The sequence below is a fragment of the Lichenostomus cassidix genome, chromosome 1, assembly GCF_008360975.1.
Source record: "Lichenostomus cassidix isolate B80296 chromosome 1, HeHo_3.0, whole genome shotgun sequence".
NCBI classification, from domain to species: domain Eukaryota; kingdom Metazoa; phylum Chordata; class Aves; order Passeriformes; family Meliphagidae; genus Lichenostomus; species Lichenostomus cassidix.
This window is the reverse complement of record NC_139479.1, coordinates 42779812-42799734: the sequence shown is the minus strand read 5'-3', so window position 1 is coordinate 42799734 and position 19923 is coordinate 42779812.

Genomic DNA, 19923 nt, shown 5'->3' with positions numbered 1-19923 from the left:
TTCTGTTCCATGTATGTTTCACTGCTGATAATATTTGTTTCCTTACTCTATGTCAGACTTGCTGAAACCAACCTCAAAGTGCCAGGGATGAGGAAAAATCAGAAAAGGATCAGAAAATAAATTCTTGACAAACAGTAACCCTAAATCCTGGAATTTATTTTCTTCCAAAAGTCCCTAAGAAACAGTAGTACCAGAACAGAAAATGAGGTCTGAGAGGGAATAAAATGAACTTTTTCTCTTACACATGTAGACAGCCACAGTGGGCTTTATCTGATCCAGCTTCAGCCATCTAAAGCATAAGTTTTAAGATGTTATCAAGCAGATGTGACACAAGAAGTTCTAGAAGATTTAGCTTTCCCTACAATTAGATTAGCTACGCTTTGGAAGCACTGATCTGTACTGACTAGGCAGAAAACCTGAACAAGCTGCCTTGTTGCCTGTACTCTAGTCTTCTCTTAGAGAGCTGCAGTAATAGTGAATACTTATATGTGGAGAGCATATAAGTGGTACAGCTGTAAAATCCATGGAGCTATCTGATTTTACAGCAGCTGTAGAACAATCTTCTTCCTACTTTTTTTACCTCTTCAGGCTGGTTATAATAGTAAACTGAAGCAAAGACAAGTACACTCCAAATTATAAATGGTAGTTGATAAGAAAGAATGCAAAGATCTGTTGGGAGATATGACTAAATAATATGTGAATATAAAAACTAGAAAAATTTAGAAATATTTAGTAGCAAGTCTTCATACGCAAAAACTTTCAGGTATCACAGTGAAAACTTTGCCTCATATTTCAAATGGATAAAACAGACAATAAAATTGAGAACAATTGTACCACAGCCTTTGGTTTCTTTGGACTTCCATCCAACTGCCTCCTTCTTCCCAGGCTGACTTCTGTGCAAGCTCTTTGAGATTATTTTCAAGTACAAAAAGATGTGGCATTTGAGATGCTAAAATTTTACTGGTATTTTTCAGAAGTAAAGTGGAACATTTAAATTACTTTTGTACTGATTCTGACCAGGAAGGAGATAACTTTCTTTATAGCAGACCATATGGTGCTGCATTTTGGATCTTTGGAATGTTGCTAACACACCGATGTTTTGGTCATTGATAAAGAATTCTTGTAGTGTCAAAGTTTTCATTTTCTCTCCCAGCAGCTCAGGGAACAGGCTGAGGGTGTGTTCTCATTTCAGCCAGGACACAGAGAACTTTCTCTCACTCACCATGAGGCAGGCATGTGGGCATGTGTAGGGTGTTATTCTCTACCAGATCCCCTTCTCACCAGAGGAGGTGGGGAGAAGGGAAGGGGCTGCTTGGGCCTTAATTTCCAGCTGGTTTTAAACCACAACACAATGAGCATGAAGCTGGGAGAGGACACAGATGGACAGTTGACACAAATGGGACAAAGCAACAGTCCATATCACAAGGTGTGATATTTAGCAATAAAACTGTATATAAAGAAAGCTTGTCTTCCAAAGGGGAAATTACTGAGAGGGTGTCTGGGCATCACTTTGCTTGTGGGAGGTGCTGAGTGATTTTTAGGAGGTTTTTTTTACATTACTTGTTTGGGTTTTGTGGGTTTTTTCCACTTTTCTCCACTTATTAATCTGTATTTACCTTGATCCATGAGCTTTCCTACTTTTGTTCTTTCCATTTTCTCCACCACCCTGCTGATGGTGAGGAGAGTGAGCAAGAAGTTGTGTGGGTGCTCAGTTGCTGACTGTGGTCAACTCACCCCACTTCCATAATTGGTTTGTTCACTCAGTGGTTCATAGCTAAACTGAATCTCTGCTCTTTAGGAACAGAATTCAATGGCTATCATCACTACCCAAAGAATGCACTGAAAATTGGTTCAGCAAAATAATTGCAATTTTAAAAATTAAAATACACAAAAGTGAGAGAAGAAATAAAACCACATTTTTATAATTTAGTTTGTCTAAGGTTTCAGGTGTGGAAACAGTATTTGGATAATTGAAGTCTAACATATTTTTTTTTTTTTATGAAAAAAAAGTATAAAATCAAACTATAAAGATTTAAAACAGAGCAAAGAGTTTCTGTAACACTCCCAGTATTTCTTAATGGTTCTGTCTTTTCTCTGTGAGGAAAAGACTTTGTTGATACACTCTACTAGTTTGTGTTTCAAAAAAACCATCAGTGTCTGCATTCAAGCCAGAGACCTCCAGAGGTCCCTTTCATTCAAGTAATTCTGCGTTTCTATTATATAATTAAAATAGAAGATACAGATCAATATTTAGCATAAAGAACTTTACATTTATCACAATATTATAATGTACTTTCATGAAATTTATTCAAAGTTCTGCTTTTGAAATACATTTACTGAGACAACTTGCAGTTCTAGAATTAGGATAATCGGATTCTTCAACTGTTACTAAACAAGCTGAGAACAGAAAATTAGAAAACTGGCAGATTTAGGGTGTTAAAGATTTTCTTAAGTGACTGTAAGTTTTTAAAATATTTGGGGGTAACCTTAAGAAGCATGACTTGTTGCAGGTTAAAGGATTAATAGTTATTTAATGTCATGTGGTTATTACAAGCACATATATATATTACTTAGATCATGACTCTTATTCCATAATGTGCTTAATGTGCTGGCTTCTCCTGCTGAAGTCATATATATTTTTGCAGTGTAGAGGTCAAATTAAAATAAAGGACCTCAGGACATAAACATGAAAGATGCCAGAAATTAGCTGATGACATTTAGAATTAACAAAGTGATACAACTTCTAAATTAATGTATTAAATGAAAAACACCTGCTTGCGTTAGGCTGAGCCATCCAGTAACAGATTTGCTTCCATTCATCTTTGTCAAAGTAAGCTACTTTTGCATGCAGACCCTACACAGCTAGCCCCATTTTTCCAGCTGTGCTAACATTATTGATTTAACTGGGATCCAGGTAGCTCTTTACCTGAAGCCTTTTGTTTTCTCCTCAGGATTCAGCTTTTTTCCTAAGTTATTTTTAATTCCAACAGCTGTTTAGTCACAAAAAGAGCAGTGTCAAGCCCAGAATAACAAGCTGTGCATAGATGCAGAAGCTCAGCCATAGCACCAGGCTAACTTGCCTTCAAGGCTTTCTGGTTGGAGCTGACAAGCATCTGGCTAGTGACAGGCTGGTCTGTAACACTGCATGAGCTCGCTTGTTTCTGTTTGCAAATTACCATGTAAACACGGGTAAAGGAAAGCAGAGCAAATTGTTGCTGCATCTTGTCTGTCAGATTTAGCCTCTGTGAATTCACTGTGCTGATAAATAAACTGAAGCTTATAAGATTCTCACAAAACAAATAAATGCTCAGTCCTGCAACACTTTTCCTCATCTCCTTCAAAATGGCAGCACCCTCAGCAGAATGCCAAACCCACAGATTACATTGGCTTTTGTAATTGCTAGAAATTCAATCATAATTTTAGAAGCAAATGAATACAAAATAAATTCTATTTCTTTAAGATGGACACAAAGATATATGGGAATGGGTTCAAACTAAAAGAGAATAGGTTTAGACTAGCTATTAAGAAAAAAAATCTATGCTGTGAGAGTGGCGAGGCACTGGAACAGATTGCCCAAGAAGCTGTGGATGTCCCATCCCCAGAGGTGTTCAAGGCCAGGCTGAATGGAGCTCTCAGCAGCCTGGTTTAGTGACAGGTGTCCCTTCCCATGGCAGGAGAGCTGGAATGAGATGATTTTTAAGGTTCTTTCAAACCCAAACCATTATATGATTTCATGAGTACAAGATAAAATCTCCCTGTTTACAATCTCAGCTTCTGTGTGAGATGTGAAAATGGTAAGTTCCAAAAGTAACTCATGATTCTGGTCCTGATTCAGTCAAGTTCCTAAACATACAAATTTTATGCTTTACCTGAATTAGCTATCTGGGTATTATTTAATATTACCTATGTGCTTTATAGAACAGATGTTCAGATAACAGTTGTAAAGAAAAGGGTGCTCATGAGCAGCTTGTCAGACAATGCGGAGCTCACAGTATAAAGGGGGCAAAGCTATCCTATTCTATCCTATTCTATCCTATTCTATCTTATCCTTATCCTTATCCTTATCCTCACCCTACCCTTCCTGAAAATTAGTGTAGCTTTCTTTATTTCCTGTAAGAGACTCAATTCCTTTGAATAGCTTCTGAAATGTACTTTTTGCTATTAATTGTTCTTCATCTAAATAATCTACTTTAAGTACCATCTAGTGCAATGAATTGCTTACCACACCTAGGAGGATACGTATTTTGCCTCAAGCAAATCATGTAAAAATAAAAAACTTACACATATTTCACTTCTTAAGAGAATATTAACTTACTTCTACAGCTTCTGTTGCAGATAAAGACACAATGATGACAAAAAGCAATAAATACATTAGAATAGAAGCAGATAATTTTTAGCATGAGTCTTGACTTCTATCACAGTATTAAAATATATTTTCATGTAATTGATTCAATCTGTTTCAGAAAAACATTCTTTGAAACACTTTTCAGTAATGAATACAGGTATTTTGGGGTGCTGTAAGTTTCAGATATAGCTGATAGCCAAGTCATGAGCCAATCTAATTCTTGAATTTCTACATATTAATGAAACTGCATAAATACTTGAATACTAGACACTGAAGCTAACGAGTAAATGAAAACCAGAATCACATAGCTGTGAACTCCAGATATTAGTGACTACAAAATAAATAATAAATACATAAAATCCTGACAAATAGTAAGACTCTTCTAAGAAAAGAGAATGAAGATAAACATTACTTATACAAATGGTTCCTTTCTCTCCTTATTCTAGAAAGAAGATGAGGCAGCTAGAGTGTATTTTAAGTTCATTAGAAATGTTGTATTTGGGATTAATTGAAATATCAAGATAAAAATATTTGCCAGGCACTTTTCTGACGCTCGGGGAGAAACAGAAGGTAGTATAGCTCTTAATTATAAATTCTCTTTCTCTCTGTATGTAATTTTTTTTGGACCATTAATTTTCCTATCTTGGTTTTTATTTAGACTTCCCACCCAGCAATACAGGAGTTTATGCATTTAGCTGAATGTCACATTAACACTACACTAAACAGGCTAAAGTGTTTTATGCTTTAGCATTTTTTCACACACCCTAATGCTAATATTCCAAATGTTGCTATTTCTCTGTTCCACAATTCTTAGTCTTCATGTGTGCATGTGTGTCCATGAAAAACAAGCACCTTGACTCAGTTACTGACCATTACTTCTTTTCATTCTGGCTGCACTGGAGTGCATGAAACCTTGAGCTTACATGAGGACTTTATCCAGAATTGTCGATCACCCTCAAAGGAAGATGAAAGTAAATTTAACCTAGGTGAATTATTTTTAAGTCTACCATAGATTTTAAGGCTACTTAGTTTTTTGGTTTTTTTCCTCCCCAATGTTCACTAGCTTTCCCCTATCATTAGCATATTAAGGTGATAATACTTTTGGGCTGAAATTCAGTAGAACTTGGTACTTATATTCCTTCTGTATGCAGCTGGTTTCATTTTGATATTCAAAGCAACAAATTATGTTAATTTCTTCAGTAACTTATCCCACTCAAATTCATTATATTGCTCCATGTTGTGAACAGCAGGAGTGTGATCCCTCAGCTAGCAGAGGCCAGGAAACAATACTGTTGAGTGCAAATGGTAATTCCTTTCTCCTATTTTATTTTGTTTCATTTCATTTGGTTTGGATTTGTGGCTAAAGGCAAACAACATTCTATTTCATTTACCAAGAAACCAGCTGATATATTGAAATAATATTTTTTCAAAATATTTAGTGTCCTTTGTTTGATGTAAACAAGGCAGGACATTGACACTAAGGATGTTGTTGTTACTTGTATTGCCTCTCCAACAGAACTGGGCATTTTGTACCCCTGAAAACATCCAATGAATTAACTATGATCATGCCATTAGAATTAGCACCACATGAATTCATAATGTCAGAATTTTTTTATTGTGTCTCTATTTCATTTTAAGTGTCCCATCATTATCAATATATTTGATATTCACTGTGTGAATAGTGACCATTACTAATTCATTCAGAACTGTCACAGAGATTTCCACCAAAATTTCACCATAATTCCTATTTAGGAAAACACTTAAGCCCTATTCTTAGATAATGCTGTCTGTTGTTATCGATGAATTAGAGTTAAACAGTTATTTTAGCTACAAAGTGTCATTTCTGTTGTGATCTCTGAAAATGTGTTATCACAGGCACCAAAAACTTCAGACTATACCTGTGAAATAATAGAAACGTGATTTTTCTGCAGTCTCTCCGAATTTTCATACTTTAACACTCAGAAGGATAATTCTTTTTATCATTTGATGGTGATAATCTAATTATTTTCTGATTTTACATGAGGCAGAGAGAGCAGTATATTTACAATAATACTGACAATGATAATTTTCAAGTTTGTTTGTAATATGCTTATGTAAAATAAGCTCAAATTGGTAATTTGAAAATGCATGGGGTCGCAGTGAAGATTTTTTACCACATTTCCTGATTTCTCGTGTTGGCAGGAAGGATTATATTACTAACTGAAGCCTTGGATCTGGATTTTAATAACATTTTATTCATTAGGATATTATTTTACAGATATCTACACTGGCTACACTGTTTAGAATATTTGAACTTAAACAGATCCAAAATAAGATCATAGAATGTAAAATCACATTTCATATTAAAAAATTGAGCCTTTATGGGTTATGGTTTAGCCCCAGCTGTCAACTAAGCACCACACACGCTTGCTCATTGCCCCTGGAAAAGAGAATTGGAAGGATAAAAGTGAGAAAACCCAAGGGTTGAGATAAAGACAGTTTAATTAGTAAATAAAACCCACATGCCAAAACAAAGCAAAAAAAGGAATTCATTCACCACTTCCCATGCTTTTCAGCCATCCCCAGGAGAGCAGGGCTCCAAGATGTGTCATGGTTACTTGGAAACACAAATGCCATCACTCTGAACCTTTCCCCTCCTTCCCCTTAATTTATAGACCAAGTAAGATGCCATAGAATATGGTATATCCCTTTCGTCAGCTGGGGTCAGCTGTCTTATCTGTGTCCCCTCCCAACTTTTGGGCATGCCCAGCCTGCTCCCTGGTGAGGTGCTGTGTGAGGCAGAAAACACTTTGACTCCATAGAAGCCCAGCTCTGCAATAATGAATACATGTCTGTATTACCAACTCTGTTTCCAGTACAAATCCAAAACATGGCCTCATACCAGCTACTATGAAGAAAATTAACTCTTTTCCAGCCAGAACCAGCACAGTAAGTAATTTGATTGCTATGCTGTACCATAATGCTTCTTTTTTATATTTTTGGACCAAATATGCTTAAATTATTCAGCACAGGTTCAGCATATGTGGGCTAAGCTATCACTGAAAATAATTTACAGATTAGTAAAAGATGCATGTTTTAAATCTGTTCAGAGATAAAAGATACTTGAACCTGTGAATCACACAGCTTGGGCAAGGCTCCTGTGTACTGAGGTATGGATAAAAGTAAACTTAACATTTCCAAGTAGACAAAAACTCAAGCTGTTATTCTGGAAATACTTTGGTTTCCAGTGCCATGTTTCTGATAGCTCAAGGCATTTCAAACAATGCCAGATATTAAATGGAGGCAACTGAATCTTGCTCTTATAGTGGTATTTATTTGCATAGAGACAGATATCTAATGCAATTTCAGTTTCTCTAAGATATTCCTTCTGGCCTTGAGCAGTAGCAAAAGATGACAGTGGGTATCTCATAAATTCTGTGTCATTCTCATAGCCTGGTGTGCTTGTCTCAGATACTCTGGGGCATATGCCTATGTTTAAGTAACTTCATAGAGTTCTGGATTTCCACTGACAAAAATGAAGTTATGAAGGTGAATTTGAACAACTTGCTCTCATTAAACACTCACTTGAATGCTCCTGTAGTTGGATAGATACAACATAGCTGAAATGTGCCATCAAGTCAGGATTTAAAATTATACCATTCTGTTTGGGGTTTTTTTTATTGATTTGGGCTGTCTTTTGAAAAATACAATGTAACACTACTTCTGAGTCTAGGACTGAATAATATAGATCCTATTCAGCAGCACCCAGCTCTTCTAAAAGCACCTCTTTATGATTTTCTACTCCCTTTCGGCAGGCTAGGTGAGTAAGTATGTGAAATAATCAAGTAGGGGAAAAGCTCTAGTATCAGTGCTTCTTAAATAAACTTCAGTAATCTAAAGTGACCATGGGTTAATCTCTGTCACTGTAACCAAAGACAGGTACCTGATACTGCAGTTCTGTGACAACTCATTGTTCCAAAATGCTCTCCAAACCTTTAGTGGCAGTGCTGCTTTACATCAAACCCAAAAGCAATCAGATGTGAGACCATGTAAGTATATTTGCTTATTGTAAGGAGAAAAGGGAAGAGGGTAAAGATCTTACAGATCTCCAAAATTAATCACTGGACATGTCACAACTTTTGGAATCCCTTTCTTTCAGGGTATTGACATGTCATTTCTCTGTCACATGAGGACCAGCTGGGGTAAGCAAGCCAGACCTTGCTATCCCAGCTGACTTTCATCTCACAAAATCCATTCTAATAGGACTTACTGGTATGGTACTTTTTAATTTTATTTATCATTCTCACTTCATGTAATTTAATTTGTCTCTTCCCCAATGTCATCATTGTCTGTGTATGAGTGTACATGCTCCACAGCTTCTTTGAAGAAGAAATTGTCTTTCAGCTTCTTATTCCTGATATATTACTTTTCTTTTCTTTCAAGAGTCTATGGATTTTTACTACGGTAAAGTGAATGCAATTACTGCCTCAACCTGCTTTTTTTTTTTTTTTTTCTTGCATACATGCTTCTCCAAAACATTATGCATATATTTCAGGCATTTTTAATTTATTAGAATTGCACTATTATTTGTGGTACCAGTAGGAACTTGTCCTTGAATTTGTGACAGGAAGGCAGCTGTAAAGAGTAAATGGGTTCTTGCATTGTATTAGATGTAATTTTTACCTTCAGTGATAGAGTCCTTTGTCCAGAGAACCTAGTTGAAAACAGATACGGTATTCTTCACCAAAAATAAGTTATTAGGAATACAAGTAATTTCTATGTTAGTACAGCAGAAAGTAGGTTCAGAATCAAATATCTAATTTTTTCTTGCATCACACATATTAATAAAAATTTATTTAAAAAATCTCTAGCTATGAAAATATTGTAATCTTCATGTTTAATTCACTTGAAACTTTGACATCCTTACTTAAAAAAAAAACAACTAGGAATCGCTTATTTAAATATTCCTTATTTCTTTATATTAAATATTTCTTTATAGGAGGAATGAAAATATTCTTTCTCCCCTGCTATTCAGGAAATTTTTGCATGTTTTTGACATTTTTCAGTTAGGTTATCAGGTCTTCTCTACAGTTCCTTTCTATTATAGTAACCTTGTTGTTCCGAGTTTAGTTAGTATACCACTTTTTTCCACATCAAAGTTTTAATAGCAAGACCAACTCTAATTTCAGTTCCAAATTTCTAGATGCTTGTTGTTTAATGGAAGCAGATTTTTTCTTCTTGATGACCCTTCAATATTTGCCCTAAGATTAATGTTTTTAGTATTTTGAGTAAAATTGATACTGCTGTAATGATCACATGTATTTATTTTATATATATATATACGTATAGGATACATAATAAATAAATATACAGAGAAATATATGTGACTGAAGAGTCAGTATATCTAGCTATTATTACTGAAAATATGCTTTGGCATTCTTTTAATGACATATCTTTTGTTTAGTTCAAGGCAAAGGTCCCTACCAATGCCATTTTAATTATCCAAATATCATGATATCTAAAGAAAACCTCCAATATTTTTCTTCCTTTAAAATATTTTAAACTATATCAATTTTGAATGTAATAGGAAGAAGATTTATAACCAAAATATGTGTTGTTGGAATACATTGAATATTTCTTCTTTCTTGTTTAATACAATAACATTTTGAACCTGAGAGGGAATATATGATCACATTAAAAAATAACAAAAAAAACCCCAAAACAAAATTCATCAAAACAAAAATAATAAAAAAAAACCCTGTTCAAACCACCATCAGAATAACAAACTATGTGCTAAAATAAAAACACTCAATAATGTTCTGTGACCTCAGTTATCAAATTACTTCTTAACTCTTCATGCATCTAACACCAAGGCAGCATCACTGGCCTTCTTTCCCAGATTATCACCAATATTCACTTTTTGAAATCTGTGATCTCACAGTATTTTAATTTGGATATGCAAAACCTGACGTCCCAAAACCAATAGTCAGGTTAAAAATTATCTTTTACATAAGTTTATAGGTTTAAAACTTCCAATTTAAGAAGATTATAAACTGTTTTCACAGTTCATGCATTACCTGTTTGGATAGATTAGTGTCTGGCTCTTATTAGTACATTACATCTCAACGTCTCAAGTTCTATTAGAGATGCCAGTCTCTGTTAAAGTGTATATTTCTATTAAGCCTTCATCTTACAAAAACAACCAACCAACCAAACAGAAAAACATAAAACCAAAACCAAAATCAAAACCAAAACAAAAAACAAAAGCAAAAAAAAAGCAATCAAAACCCAGTGAAACACCCAAAAGAAAATGTTTTCATTCTTTTTCTTCTATGACACAAAATACTCTTCATAAAAGGAGAAGAAAATGTCTATGACATTGACAGCCATACTTCTGTCAATAAATATGTTCTATTCATTATGTGAAACTTCTGAACAGCCTACAAACATTAATTAAATGCTTTATGACTCTCAAGTATGTGAAATGTCATCAATGCATCGAACATAAAAACAATTACCAACATTTTTCCTTTAATTGTCAATACCACATTGTTTTATTTCTGCTGATTTTAGGGGATACATTCCTGAACCTGACTTCTGGAAGTAGAATAAATTTACTAATCTAGGTATTAACTCCAAGTATTTTCTTCCATGACACTTCCCTTGTTCTTGTTATAGCTTCCCAAAATCTATAGAAAGTATTGCCTAATATCTTGAAATACCAGCTACATTCTTCAGCTTTTCCTCTTACTTTAGTATGTGATCATTCAAATTTTGAAGCACATTTCACTGCTTCATTAAAAAATTATTTATCAGGTTACTTAGTGTTAGTGTGATGTATCAGGGTCCGGGAGGGCGGCAGGAACCAGCTGCCCCCCCGGACCGGGTCTCCGGTCCGTGTAATCCCACCAGATCTGGGGCGGGCAGCCCACGGGGTCCCACAGCACGGCGCGAGTCTCCCAACCATAGAAATTCTAACAGGTAACTAAGTAAGACGAAGGAACGAACCTGGACTCCATCTCTGTTCTGGCAGGGAGGTTTATTTGGGGTAACAGGGAGAGGGGTTACAGGGGAGGAGAAGGGGGGAGGAAAGGCAGGGACAGGGTAAGAGCCGCCAGCTCAGAGAGGAGCCCTCTCCCAGACCCAGGCGCTGGCTTTTAAGGGGAAAGGAAGGGGGCGGGGGCTGGCTCTCTAAGACCCAGTCCTGGGAGAAGGAAGGGAAGATTGGCAAAAAGGTGCACATCAATAGGTTTTCAGGTACAGCAGAGCGTATTTCAGAATGAACCAATAGTATACCGAGCAGGGAAACAAAGGAAGCACATGGAGATCTGAATATTGCATTACTACATTAGTGTGTTTCACAATTAACAAGTGCCTTATTGGATTTCAATCACAGGCAGTCTGAACCATTAACTCATAGAATATCTCCCCTCAGTTCTTTTTCTTCAATGCTCAATGCAATCTAACTTTTCACATTTTGCCATGAGAAATATTCTGCCCAATTAATCATTGCTTTTTCTACACATTGTCTGCTCTTAGCCACTGAAGAAAACATAGTGGTTCTCATGAGTCTTTCCTTTTTCTCTTGACTTCATGTACAGCAAATTCAGTAACTTTTTAAATAAGGATGATAGCTATTCTCCTGTCCATGGCAAGGTTCCCTACTTCCAAGTTCACTGGTATTCTTCTAGAATCTTGTGCACAGTGCAGACGTATGCATCGCTAACAGCAAACAAGCCTGGAATGAGGACTCCCCTGTACAAATACATTTTTATTATACATTTATGTCACAAATTAAGCTGCAATTGCTAAAGAGGTGTGTGTAATATTTTAAGCAAGAGAGACCTTACACTATATCTATATATATTTGGGAATAAATACACAAGGACCCTATGTGCAGTGAATATACATTGATTAATTATGCTAATTATCAGATACACCTATGTTGAATAGAGGTCACACATTATCTATGATACTAAGCCATGCATCTGTATTAGCCATTATGTGGATCACTAACTTCCCAGAAAAATAGCTTTGACGTGGCCACTACATATCTTGGGGAGTTTTCTCTAAAATATGCCATGCTGTTATTTATTTTTCTTTGTACACCAGTAAAATTAGTTGAGAGATTAATATTTTATCATCCTCATGTGTATTCTGACAGCTTTGTAATAGATAAAAGACAGATTTCCTTAACTTTGAAAATAACAATTGTATTTCATTTGTTGATTTAAAAATTAAAATCAACAAACATCTAAGCATGAGATAAACACAATAACTGAAGTTGGTGACTGTTGGTAATGGTAATGTAAAGCTCTATGACTCAGTTTTTCTCTGGAAATATTCTAAATAACTTTATTTTGAAATATCCTTTTTGTAACAAACAGTGATGTTAGTGTTACATGAGGACAGAATGGTTAAATGACTGAAATCAAGAGAACATTTCAATCACACACACTCATTTGTAGTGGGAATTAAGTTAAAAAGAAATCTTTTCCTAGTCTTATTCATTGTGAATCAGTCCATTAACTGAGATAAAAGAGTAGAACAAGTGCCATGAAATGAGAACAGCACACTTAGAAACAAAAAAAAAAAGCCAACAAACCAATCAACCTTTTTTACATGAAGACATTGGGAAAAAAACCTCTGACATAGTGCAGCCAGAGAATGGTGATTTTGAGCAAATGTATCCTTTTTCCTCATATACTAGTTTCTCAGACTTGCTCTATATGAAGATTAAGTCTAGATGTGTTTAAAACCCTGACACATTAAATATTACTATTATAATGGTTTTTGTTATTTATGGATTCTTGTAAGATTTTTTCATGAGAAACAGTTGCCTATACATATATTTTGCTTATCATTCATTTTAGAGAATGGGATTACTAAAAACAAATATGTAAGGAAGAAAATAAAGTAGAAAAAATCCTACTGTGTAGCTTGTTAAGACAAAGGAGGAAAAAAAAAGAAAGAAAAAAATAGAAGCCTTATCATTAAACACTTGGTTGCGGTTTTTAACTTTTCAACAACGTACAGGGAACGTTCTGGATTATACACATATTATTGTATCTAGTGATATCACTAAGATATTCGTGAAGAAAAGAATTCTATTCCCTTGCAGAAATCATGATTGAAACACTGAAATTCAGGAATCCCAGCTGCTTATGAAACTGGAAAAAATTTTAAAGAGAAAAACTTCTTTTCACTGTTTCCTATTCATAGTTATATTCATGTTGAAGAAGACAGGTTTGGGTTATCATAATTACTTGAAAAACTCTTCCTTGTATCTTACTGCATTTTCAAGACACATTTTAGTTTCCAGCTACTTTGCAAATATCTGGAAGGTTAGAATTACTGTCCAGTTCTTAGTTGCTAAAAATTATAATTAATTATTTTTCTCTGATGATAATATTCTACTAGTTTGCCAAAGCTATATAAAAATATTGGAGAGTCTGTAATGACCCAAACACTTAAAATGGGAACTTAACTTACATCCTCCCCATATAGATATATGTTACTCAATTATGTTTTCAGTAAATTAGTATTTTTCAAATTTTTCATTGTTAATAGCTAACAGGTTTTCTTAACACATCTGTTAAACAGTGTCTTAAAGGAAGACAAGTGCTTTTTGTCTGCAAAATAGCACATTTGGGAATGCTTGGACACCCAGACTGTGGTGCTTGTAAGACTTAAAGGACAAATTGGAGGTGACTAGAAAATGTAACTGACAAACTGTAGGCAGTGCTTGAATTGCTGCTTGAGACTGACTGAGGTGAATTTTGGGTTGATTAGCAACCATTTCAGGACACAAGACTTGGCTGACTGTTAGCACTTCACTTTTAAATCCAGGATACTAGCACACTAATCCAGTCTGTGAGGCCTTCTGCTCTGCGCTGGTGAGGTCACACCCAGACTCACAGAGATGATGAAATGAGGGCTGAGGGTGTTGGTAGTATTTAACCCAGAGAAGAGAGGGCTGGGAGGAGGGAGATCTCATCTATGTATATAAATACCTGAATTATCTTTAGTAAGGGTCTGGACGGTGACTCTCAGCAAGTTTGCCAATGACACTAAACTGTGATGAGTAGATGAGTATGATTTCTGAAGAGGTCAGATGAATCAGAAATTTATAGTGTATTTGCTTCCAAGAACTTCCAGTTCTTCAGGAACTTTGTGGGTAAGATCCATGTCTTGATAGTCACAGGGACTTTATGTGATGTATGAATCACAGCAAAAGCTACAGTTCACAGAGAATGAATTCACATGGCTTAGGTAAGGCTGTTAGTGAAGAATTTGTTCATCTGTTAAGGAATAATCTTTATTGCAAAGCTGGCATTGTGACGACACTAACCAGCTTAAACAATATGTCCATGTCCAAGATGAAATTGAAAAGTATCTTAGAAATAGAAAATAAACAGTTCAGAGAAGTAAATAAGAGCCCATAATAGCACAAGAGTTCATATATAGATGACTGGTTATTTGCAAGGCTGGAATGGGAAGTAACTTTCAAAGAAATAAAACTCCTCAAAGAGCTACAATCTGTAATTTTATGTTTAATAAATACCTATAATCAAGGTAAGAGAGGGATATGATTTATGATGAGAGACCTTCAGAACACAGGAAACTCCCCAATATTTTCTCAACCCCAGGTACTACTGTCTAACAGAACACTAAAAATTTGAGAGCAAAAACTATTGAAATATCAGGAATGATACCTACAGCTCAGCATATGCTAGAATGCATTTATAATTATTTAACTTGTAATATTTTGTTTCATACTGTTAGCTAATTGTTGACCTTCCCTCTGGTTAAATTACCCTTTTTACTTTTTCATTTAGTCTATCTGGCTGTCTAGACAAGATACAGCTGATATAGCAAACCATTGATTCCCAGCCATGATCAAAGCCAAGGCCTTTTTTTTAAGAGTATTAAATGGCACATCTCAGGATGAATTTAGAAAATCCGAGGTCTGCAATCTATTTCTTGTCAAGGTGAAAAGATGGTGAACATGCATCTCCTTTTTTGTAAGAAACATCCCTAATTTAAGAGGGAACCAATTTGTCAGCCTTTGTTTGAGTAGCATAATTTGATTAATGAAGTATGGAGTAGCATAAGTTGATTAAATATTTTTGACCAAAGAATTCAAATTGATGAAACCAATTTTCTAATACAAAAGGCAAATTATAATTCCCCAAAAGCACAGAGTCAAACAAAAAAAGTATTTTTTTCCTTTTGCTTCTCATGCCATCCATACTTCCAACACATACCTAATAGCAAAATATAATTCAAAAAAAGGGTTTAAAATACTAAGACAATCAGACCTCAGGATGTGGTACTCAAAACTATTTTTGACATAGGAACTTCAAAATCATTATGAAAAGTCCTCAAAATAACTTGTTTAGTTTAACACAGTAGGCAAAAATAGAAAAAAAAAAATTAGCCCAATCTACTCACCCTTCGTACCTCAGCACTGAGCTGCCCTTCAGTAAGCCATAAATATGTACTTGTAAATCAATGTCAGTTAGCTGCACCATTAGCAGATATTTTTAATCTGGCTCACTGAGTTGGGTTACTGAAGCATACAACTAGAAATATTTTCATCAGATTTACTCCCATATGCCATGGATTTTTTCAGTCTACAAGCATGTCACATAGCTTCTGGGTATGCTGATTTATCCATCTTTGCTAAAATTTTATCCACGTGTCTAGTGGCACTCCACGCTAAAGTGAAAATGATGCTTCTAGAAATGTTCATCCTGACTTAATGTACTACAAAAACACACTAAATAATCAAAACACTAACACTTCATGAGTGTTACAACAATTAATTATAGTTCATGGAGTATTTTTATTTCTTAAAAGTGGTTATTCTTATCTACTCCTACTTAAGAACTCCCTTACAAAATGGACAATTATTTCAGTTAAAACTCAATGTAAAATCTCACTTGAAATGATAATAATTTGTGAGTCTTAATTAGTAAATACTAATATGATTTGTATAGTATATAAGATTTAGGAAAGCAACCAAAATGCAAATGAAAGTCAGGGTTTGGTCTCCAGCAATATTTCTGTATTAGTATGCTAAGACTTTAAAAATAATATACCCATGTTTTAAATTAATTTAACAATATAAAATGTTTACACATGGGAAATGAATAAACATTTACTTATCTGTGGTTCAGATGAGAAAAAGGAGCAGAACAATTAATGAACAGCTTTACTTAATAATACAGTGCATTTTTCAGAGGAAGAAGAATCACATTGTCACAGTAAAAGCCCTCTAGCGTGTCTTCAGAGTAAAAGATATATAGACAGGGTAAAGAAATTTAGCATTGAAACAAGCAAGTTTCTAGCAATTTCTGCAGTGATATTGAAGATTAATCTTTAAATTTGATTATGACAAACACAGGCCTTAAACAAACCTATGAGAGGGATTGTTAATATACTATAGCAGAGGACAGGGATTCTCTGAGTTCTCTGCTTATATGGATGATGCCCCTGTTTCAAATATACTTCCTGAAGCACCTTTGAGAATTGTCTAAGCATCACATGTCTCAGATTTTCAATAATAAAAAAAGACGATTTTGTTCCCATGAAGAAATTAACATTTGTTTATGTATGTTAGTTTTAGAGCTAGAGCAAAGATGAGAAGCAGACAAATCAATGTAATGTTAGAAACTCTCAGAGTTTTAATTACAAGAATTAATAGTTGAAAGTTTGTTAAGGAACAGGATTAACTTCTGACTTCACCTCTCAAAACAAGTCTAGAAAACTGAGGAGAGAAGTACAGATTCTTAGCTTAGGTTTGCTCTTCCAAACACGCATGAACTTTTCCAAGGGAAAAGAACTGATGTTTCAGGTACAGTTTCTTTGAGTAAGCATGCATTTGGAGAGAGTGGGGGATATAAATAAATAAATAAAAATTAAAAATACATAAAATAAAGGATCTTTTTTGTCAGTGTGCTACAATCCATTGACTCAAATCCCTGAATCAGCTTTTCAAATCCCTGAAAAGCTGCCATCCATTCCCATTACAGCCTTCCTAGGTTTGTTTGTGTGAAGTGCAGGATAACAATATCCTCTTCTCATTACTGACTGTCAGTCGATTAAGCCACTTTCCTAGATTTAGGAGATTTGAGTTAATTTTTGTTAATAAGAGTCTATCTGGGCAAGAATCCAGAAAACTTTGGTTAGAAATCTATGTAAATCTATGTAAACATGAATAGCTGCTGCCATCTTTCTGGTAGCAACTCCGCATTTGGTTGTTTGTCCATGATAATCCATTTTATGATAATCTCATTTATATTAATGCCTTGAGTCAGAGAGAAGCTATCACTTCCAAAACAGTTTCTGAGAATATATTAAAAAGTACTTAGTAGGAATGTCGACAGGGTGACATTCCACTTGCCATATGGTACTAGTAAAACCTTTATTATATTTTGATGAGAAAGAGAGAAAATAATATCGTCTCACCTGTGCTAATGTGATGTCATGTCAAGCTTTAGTTGTTTAGGATGGTGGGATCCCCTCTTTCAACATAAAACAAAATCCTCATCCTTAAAAGGGAGAAATGCAGTACTGCCTCTTAAATACTGGATATTAAGGCATTATTTAAAATGTTCTTGATAATATGGTACAGTTTTACATTCAGCTGTGTTTTAAGATGTGCAATTGACAGAACTTTAACTTTGAGTATTAAGGAAATACCTTTTGTACAGCACTTCTATTGCAAACACAGATCTATGGATATGAGTTGCTTGATATCAAATTTTAGGTTTTAACATGTTTCTCTCTTTTTCTCTGTTAAACCAAATCATACTTTTGGTGGGTTTGTTCATTTTTGAAAGAATTAAATGATAACAGAAAAGGGAAGGTAAATGAACATATTTTTAAGCAGTCGTATGGTTTAGGTTTTTTTTCTTCTGATTCCAACACATGGACAAACTGCTGTCAGCAAGTGCCAAGCTGCCTGATCATGGGTCTGACTAGCTGTTACATTTTTCGTCTGACATGGTAGGCATGTTCTTACATCAACTTCAGATGTCAGCAGCAATGCGGGCCCTTGCTTTTTCTGGAACTATAAAGTTGGAAAAGACCATCTGCTCATCCTTCTGTTATCTGAATTCTTCCCTAGAAATAGTTTTCAAAAATATATTAAGAAGTGCAAAGAAAGAGATAAAGTGTAAGATGTTGGTAAGATTATTTTAACTCTTTCCTTTCACATCATGAGATATATATTTTTTAGAGATGCTGAAACAATGAAAACCAAAAGGAAATTTGTGTAGTTCACAGTAATTTGGTTTATGACATTGAATTATTTAGCACTGCATTTTTTACCTTATAATTAAAAGTTTTCTGTACAGTTTTAAGTGTTATTACAATATATCCAATATGTAAGATTCTTTTGATGTTCTGTTCACATAAAAGGTTGGGAAAGTGTACATTCAGCAGTAATCTGTGCCAGAACAACAAATCTGCTTGAACACTCCCAAAATAACAACAACAAAAAAAGAAATATAGTCTATGTAGAGTCTTATTTGGAATAAGGAATGAGTATGGATTTCATGAAAATTACTGTATATAAAGCATTTTTTTCCTTAAAAAGTTCCACTCTACAACTGCTTAAAACTAAGCTCATACACAGAGTGTTTTTATTGACACTTCATGGGCTGTATGCCCTGTTACCTGATTCAGCAATAACAGCACAACAGAGAAGTTATCTTGCAGTGTACAGAACGCTGGGGTCCCGAATACAGATGATGTCAAAAACAAAGTTAATTTTGAAAGCCAGCAAATGAGAGTTCTATTTTACAAGAGTTGCAATGAGTATAAGGGCGACTTTATTTTAATTTTCAGTATTTAAGCAGACATAAATCTTATAGATATCTTATTCAAAAGGTTTCACATCAAACAAAAATGAAGCTTGTGGGAACGTTCTCATTGTCTTGAAAGAACAGTGGATCAGGATTCCCCTTTATTAGCCACTGGGAGTTTGAGAAGCATGAAATACCATATGCTGTAGAGCTATTGGGTTTTTCAATATGGTCTTACTGCAATAGTTTCTAACATTGATTTTTTTTTCTGTTTTCTTTCTTATGAAAGCTATTATTACTTGGAAAAGAAAAAAAATTGTAATTACTTTTTCCATAGAACAGAATTAGTTTGAATGCACTGTCACAACAATTCTTCTTTTAAACATTATGCTTATGTGATGGAAGCTTTAAAAAATCATACAACAGCTCAGTGTTATATGGAATATCTATTGTTCTCCTTTGTTTTTTAAACTCAAACAAGACAACTGGAAAGATTTCCATAGTTTGTTTCATTAAGATATGTGACTGCTAGTGTGCCAGCACAGTTTCATTCTCAGTTGATGACAGAGCATTAGAAGCCATAATCAAGCAAAAAAACACACAGTATCCAGTGCCTGTATATTTTTAATATTATTTCAATAAAACTTTACAAAGCAAACCTTGTAAACTTTACTAAAAAAATTACACAGTTGTTGATATTGTAATTTGAAAACAATCCCTACTTACTTTCCTAACTAGAGGAAAAAACTAATTTAGTGACTTGAAAAATGACGATTTTTGAGTAAT